Raw genomic sequence first — 6,366 nt, forward strand, 5'->3', positions numbered from 1 at the left:
CGACCTAACCAGTCACCACCCAGGAGAGGGGAGGATCTCAGGACCCGGGGTGCGGGCGGGGATCCCTGGAGAACGTAGAAAGGGCGAGACTCATGCGATCTGCAACAATTGGTAGCAGCCGGTGCGCATGCTCAGGCCTCAGACTACCCCAGGGAATCGTGACACATTCACAGCCTTAGATTCCCCAGAGCAGAAGCAGAAGAGAAAGAGAGTTCATAGGTTTCATTCACTCAATGAGAAAGAGGGGTGTAACGTGAGCAGGCTCCAGGTGCCCCGTTGCCTTTAACATCGACTTTGAAAGCATCCTGCCCGGAGGTGGGAGTTAGGGCAAATCATTGGAGCAGAAGAAGAGCAGCATCCTTGATGAGCTGAGAACTGAGAACTGACAGCAGAGGGAGACCAAACTCCCAGCACGCTGACCAGGCCTTTCCAACCTTTATATACCCACAACCTTATATAGCCATCATGGTATAGCTAATAAAACAGACAAATATCTGAAAAAAAATAAAAGGGGGGGGTGTTAACATTGTGAAATGGAGACAAAGACAACGACAGAAGGACTATCTAAGGATACAAGAGAAAATATGATAATTGTGGTAAAGAGCCACAAATTCTTTGCATCCTAAGCACTTGCGTTTGTGAATATGTGTTTGCATGGCAAACGGGACTCGACAATGAGATTCAGTTAAATATCTGGAGATGGAAAGAGTGTCATAGGTTATAAAGTGGTGTGTTACAACGGGACCCAAGAAGAGAAAGGTCAAGAGAATGGGCAGAAATGAGAAGATGTAACCAGGCCACAAGGCTTAAAGAATGAGAACTGAAATAAGGGTCACAAATATGCTGTCGTGTCCCCCCCCCCCCCGCCCCACCAATTCCTACCTCTGACTTCTGGAACCCATTTTTGCATTTTACCCTTGCATTTATTTTCAGAACAGTGATACTAATGAGCAAATCAATCTGAAAATATAAACAACAGGATGAATTTTACAGAAAAAAATACAAACTCCACAAAATAGCTCAAGGGAAATAAAAACTGCAGAAACAGTAAAGTCATCACATAAAAGAGACCAAATCACTTATCAATATGTACTCATGAGAAAGTTCTGGGCCTTAACATACGTAGTCTAAGGACTGAATGTACGTTTGTGCAAAATGTCTGGAATGTATTCAGTTCTTCTTTGAAGTCACAGTAACGTTATAATTAGTCAACACCAGGCAGTGAGAAACAAATTCCAAATTAGAACCTATAGGATCCATCACATTCATCGATCCATTTATACATGTTAATTGTCTCAAAGCTGTTAAGTAGTGAACAAAATATTCTAGATAAGTTAATTAGAGCAGATCAGTGAACAAAATAAACTTATTTTCTTATTGAATTTATATTCTTTTGGTAAAGACATGATAAACAAATAAGTACCATGCATTGTGTTTTATGTTGGATGGCATGCTATGGAGAAAGGAAGACTAGGGAAATAGAGTTGTAGCTAGAAAAGGTCAGCACTCAGTAGATGCATAGGATCTAGGTGTCCCTTCCTAGATGCAAGCAAAGCATCAGTGTTAAAAGTAGCATAAATTGTCACAAGATAGTCAATAACCCAGGGGAACAGTAAACAGAGAGGTATGCATAAGCGTGTACAGGAATTTGATGAGCACTAGCATAACAAGCAGTAGGAATCTTTGAAGAAGTCAACGTTGACTTCTCCTTTTCCTTCCTTGTGCTGCCTATAAAACCCTCTTCAGATTAAAGACTTCAACACAAAAGTAAGGATTTAAGGCTTAGAGGAGGATAGTTAAGACAATGTCATTACCACATCAGAGTAAAAATAGCTTTGTTAAACTCAATAGAATAAAAGAATATAATGATAAATATGACTACCTCAGTGTTTCCCCATTTCTGAATAGGTAAGGCCACCATCTATCCAGCCAGAGGTTGGAGTTCCATGTGTTTGGGAGTATTAGGGGGATCTCATGCTGTGGACCAGGTAAAGAAAAGCATGGCTTTAGTTTGTCTTGTGAGGCAGAAGCACATCTGTGGTGCAAGATCACAGTTGCCATGAGAAATCCAGTAGAAACTCTGTGTGAGAATATTTCCAGAAAGTTTTAAGTGAAGAGGAGAGAATAACCCTGAATGTAAGCAGTACCATTTCATGGGTTGCTGTTTTGGACTGGATAAAGAGGAAGAAGCCAGCTGAGCATCAAGGTTCCTTTTTCTCTGCCTTCTGACTGCAGACACAATGTGCCTGGGACCTCATTCCCTGCCATGATAAACTGTCTCCCCTCTAAACTGTGAGCCAAGATAGACTCCAACTCTGTTAGATGTTTTTCTCATGTATGTTGTCACAGCATTGAGAAAAGTGACCAATACAGCATATGTTGATAAGTCTCCTAAAGAGACTAAAAGGAGGTCTTTACGGGTCCTACATCCAGTGGAAAAGTGTTTTAATAATTTTTGAAGTTCACCTTGGGACTAAGAGGAGCAAGTGTCATAGCATGGCCTGGGAATGCTGTTACATTGTTGTCTACATTTCTGCATTTTCTTTAAAAGATGACACCCTATGAAGCTCTTCATAATTTTATTCTTGTGTTGAGGCTCAGACAGGAAGACTTGTAGCCAACAGCCCCAACAAGCAAAAGTGATAAGGGGCGAAAGACCTTGACTGAAAAAAAAAGATGGTTGCTGTAGGATGTTCTGTATGTTAAATATGTTGCTCTGATTGGTTAATAAATAAAACACTGATTTGCCAGTAGCCAGGCAGGAAGTATAGGCAGGACAAGGAGAGAAGAGAATTCTGGGAAGTGGAAGGCTGAGGCAGAGAAACGCTGCCAGCTGCCACCATGAGAAGATGTTAAGATACCGGTAAGCCACAAGCCACGTGGCAACTTATAGATTAATAGAAATGGGTTGATTTAAGATATAAGAATAGTCAGCAAGAAGCCTGCCACAGCCATACAGTTTGTAAGCAATATAAGTCTCTGTGTGTTTTGGTTGGGTCTAAGCAGCTGCGGGACTGGCAGGTGAGAGAGATTTGTCTTGACTGTGGGCCAGGCAGGACCAGGAAAACTCTAGCTACAGATGATCAAGAAATAAAATGAGGATTTCACAAAAGGTAAGTCCCAATGGCAAGTCAAAGTGGAGAAAGTGTTCAACATGAGCTTGTTGGATAACTGCGAATAGAAATACAGATAAAAATATACTTCTTTTAAACTGTAAAAAAAAAATGAAAAAGGAAGACAATCCCATTTGAGAGGCTGGAAAGAAATGAGAACTCACATGCTGCTGTTGAAGGAGAAAGTAATTTGTCAATACCTTAAAATATTACAGGTTTTATCCTATGAGTCCAAACTACAAGATGGAGAATAAACCCTTGTGGAGCCCTTGTATATCTTACAAAGATTCCTCCCACTTATTTCTATGAGCAACAACAACCAGAATCCTATGGAAACAATGTAAATGACAACCAAGATAGGAATGGACATTTTCGTTAGAGTATATGTAATAAAAACAAACTAGACATGTGTGCCATATCAACCCGACAGATCCACAAACCATGAATATAAGAGAAAAGGATCAGAATTCAATAGGTTTGCTATACTGTGCCACCATCTGAATTATGCATATTATAAGATAGGTAGATAAAAAGAACACACCCTCTTTGGATTATTAGTCTCTTCAAAAACAGATGAATAGGGATGTGATGTGAAAAGTCTTCTATAGCAATTAAAGTATTTTGTTTTTTAAAAAGATAATTCCAAAACAAGAACAGGGTTAATTGTAGAATGGGGGGGGGGGGTGGAGTATACCAAAATGAACTCTGTAGTACTGTTTTCCCTCTTAAATGAGCCTTTAAGTTTGGGTTATATATGTAAACAATTTTTCGAGTCTCTTCCTCTGGATCACTTAAATGTGTCACTAGCTTTCATAGCACTCAGAAAGGAATAGAGGCTGAACTATAGGGAGAGAACCCCCTTACGTTCTTCCTGGAAGGTCCAGCCAGCATTGTTAAAGTGGCAGAACACAGCTCCCAAGCAGACAGCTTATGCTTCTGTGGCTTACGAAAGCACTGGAGGGCTGCTTGTGTGCATCTGCCTGCTGCCTCCTCTTCCCTAAGCATCCCCTCCTCAACAGTGACGCCTTCCTGTTTGGATGGATGCCATATCCCACCTCCTTAAGTTTCACAGTCACCGTGAAAAAAAAAAAAAAAAAAAAAAAAAACACGGAAGCTCTATTGGATCCAGGCACAACATCAATTATTTAACTTTTCAGAAAAATATAATTTTTCTTCTGAAATACAAGGATGCAAACAGCTGCTTTCAGATCTGCTCACACAATTTATTATGTTGATTAAGTGGATATGAAAGAACTGTATAAAATGTAAAATTTCAATGTCATTGATAGTCCAGGTAGTTGTAATTCTTAGCAAAATTTAAAAACCATTAAGAATATATAAGCCTTAATTGGTAATGTGTGTGATACATAAAAGTTTGAGTTAATGGGTTTATTTTCTAAGAAAGTTTAGAATGCATTAAAAAAAATGTAAAACAAATGCCTTTCAAATGCTTTCCCAAAGTTTCTCTCAGCTGTTGCTATAATTTTAAAAATAGGAATAGTCACAGCTCATCTATTTCTGTAGTTTCTACTTCAGAAGTAAATATCAGAAAAGAAGTTAGCTACTCAGGGTCTGAATTAAAGCTGAGGTCATTTATCTTTACATAAAGGACTGTTTTTGGTCATGGGTATTTTCCATGTCAAGCATTCCACAAGCTTTGTATTACATAGTATTGATTTTTATAAAAAAAAAGAGTACACATAAATTACTATATGTCTTGGTATTTCTAAACAATCTATTACACTCCATTTAGAATTTGGTGTGCTGAAATAAAACATATTAAAGTTAATTACTATTTCAAGTTTTAAGATACAACATTGAACAGAAGATAATTTATGCAGTGGCCAACTCACGTTTCAAATAATTTTTCTTCCCTTCAAATAATTAATAAAACACTACATCCACAAGAGGACTTTTAACATGTTACCAATAGATCATTATCTGAGATTCAACTGTCCTGTTTTGATTTTGACTATTTGTGATTTAAATTCTTTCTGGCCTTAGTTATCAATTATTACTTTGGAAGGCTTTGTTTACCCATATTATTCTATCCATTGTTATTTTTCACATATGAAAGCTTAATTAGAATTAATAGTAAAATAATTTTGTTAGAGCTATAACATCAATATAGTTATACCTATATTTTAAAAATCAAAACTAAAGTGTTTATATTTAGAGCATCTTGAGGTACATAAGACCCTGTCTCAAAAGGAAAATGAAAGAAAATAAAACTTTTTTTTAATGAAAATTATCTTTTATGGCAGAAAAACAATGTAGCTCCTGGATGATATAAAATGGCTTTGTCCCACAATACTACACTATGTGAAAAGCCAAGAGTGCAAAAGGAAGCAATATTGAAGATGAATTAATATGTGTATGATCAAATGTTTCCAACTTTTGTTATAGATGCAATTGCTCAAGAGACACAGCCTCTTTTCTCACTGAAAGTTCAAAGAGAAACAGATAATTTGATACTTACTCAGCCTTGAACCAATCATCATCTAAACAGGAGCCCAGAGCATCTCAGGCTTCATTCTGTCATGGTTGCACAAGTGATGGATTGGCTCTAGCAATTACATTACTTTAGTTTTAGTCCTTATGAATATCATTGTAAACAGAAGAATTGCAATATCAAATACATTTTATTTCTTTCTTCTATGTGGGTCCAAGTATAGGTTCTGTCAATAAGATTATTCTTAAGACTTTTCAAAACAAACCATTTTCTTATTCTGTTGCTCTGTCTCTACGAAGCATTTTGCTTAAGCATTTTGTTGTAAGTTCAAAGGCAACGTAAGCCAAACAGCAGAAGCAAGAGTCATTGTGGAAAACAACAAATGCCTGGTTAATTTGAATCTTCAGCAATCTGACTGGAATGTACTCTTTACATACTGAGTTAGTGAGGATGGGCATGCATTTGTGTATGAAAAGCCAAAGAGTGAGGCAAGTTGGCACAAAACTAAAATGTGAATACACCAGTGACTTGGATCTCTTGGCAACCTATTAAATTTTAGCTATGGCAAAGAAATCAATTCAATGTACACACCTAAGCCTTGCATCTTGACACTTCTAGCAATTATTTTCTTGATTCATAGTTGAAATATAAATGGTACTAGAATGAGGTTTGCTTGTGAGAGTTGTAAAACCCTATTCTAAAGATAGATCAAGAACAGAAAAGTACATTCAATATACTGACTTGATCTCAAGTTTACTAGGCTTTCAACCCAGAATATGTTGTCTGTTGGAGTCAATATCC

This window comes from Peromyscus eremicus, chromosome 3 (genome assembly GCF_949786415.1).
Source record: "Peromyscus eremicus chromosome 3, PerEre_H2_v1, whole genome shotgun sequence".
NCBI classification, from domain to species: Eukaryota; Metazoa; Chordata; class Mammalia; order Rodentia; family Cricetidae; genus Peromyscus; species Peromyscus eremicus.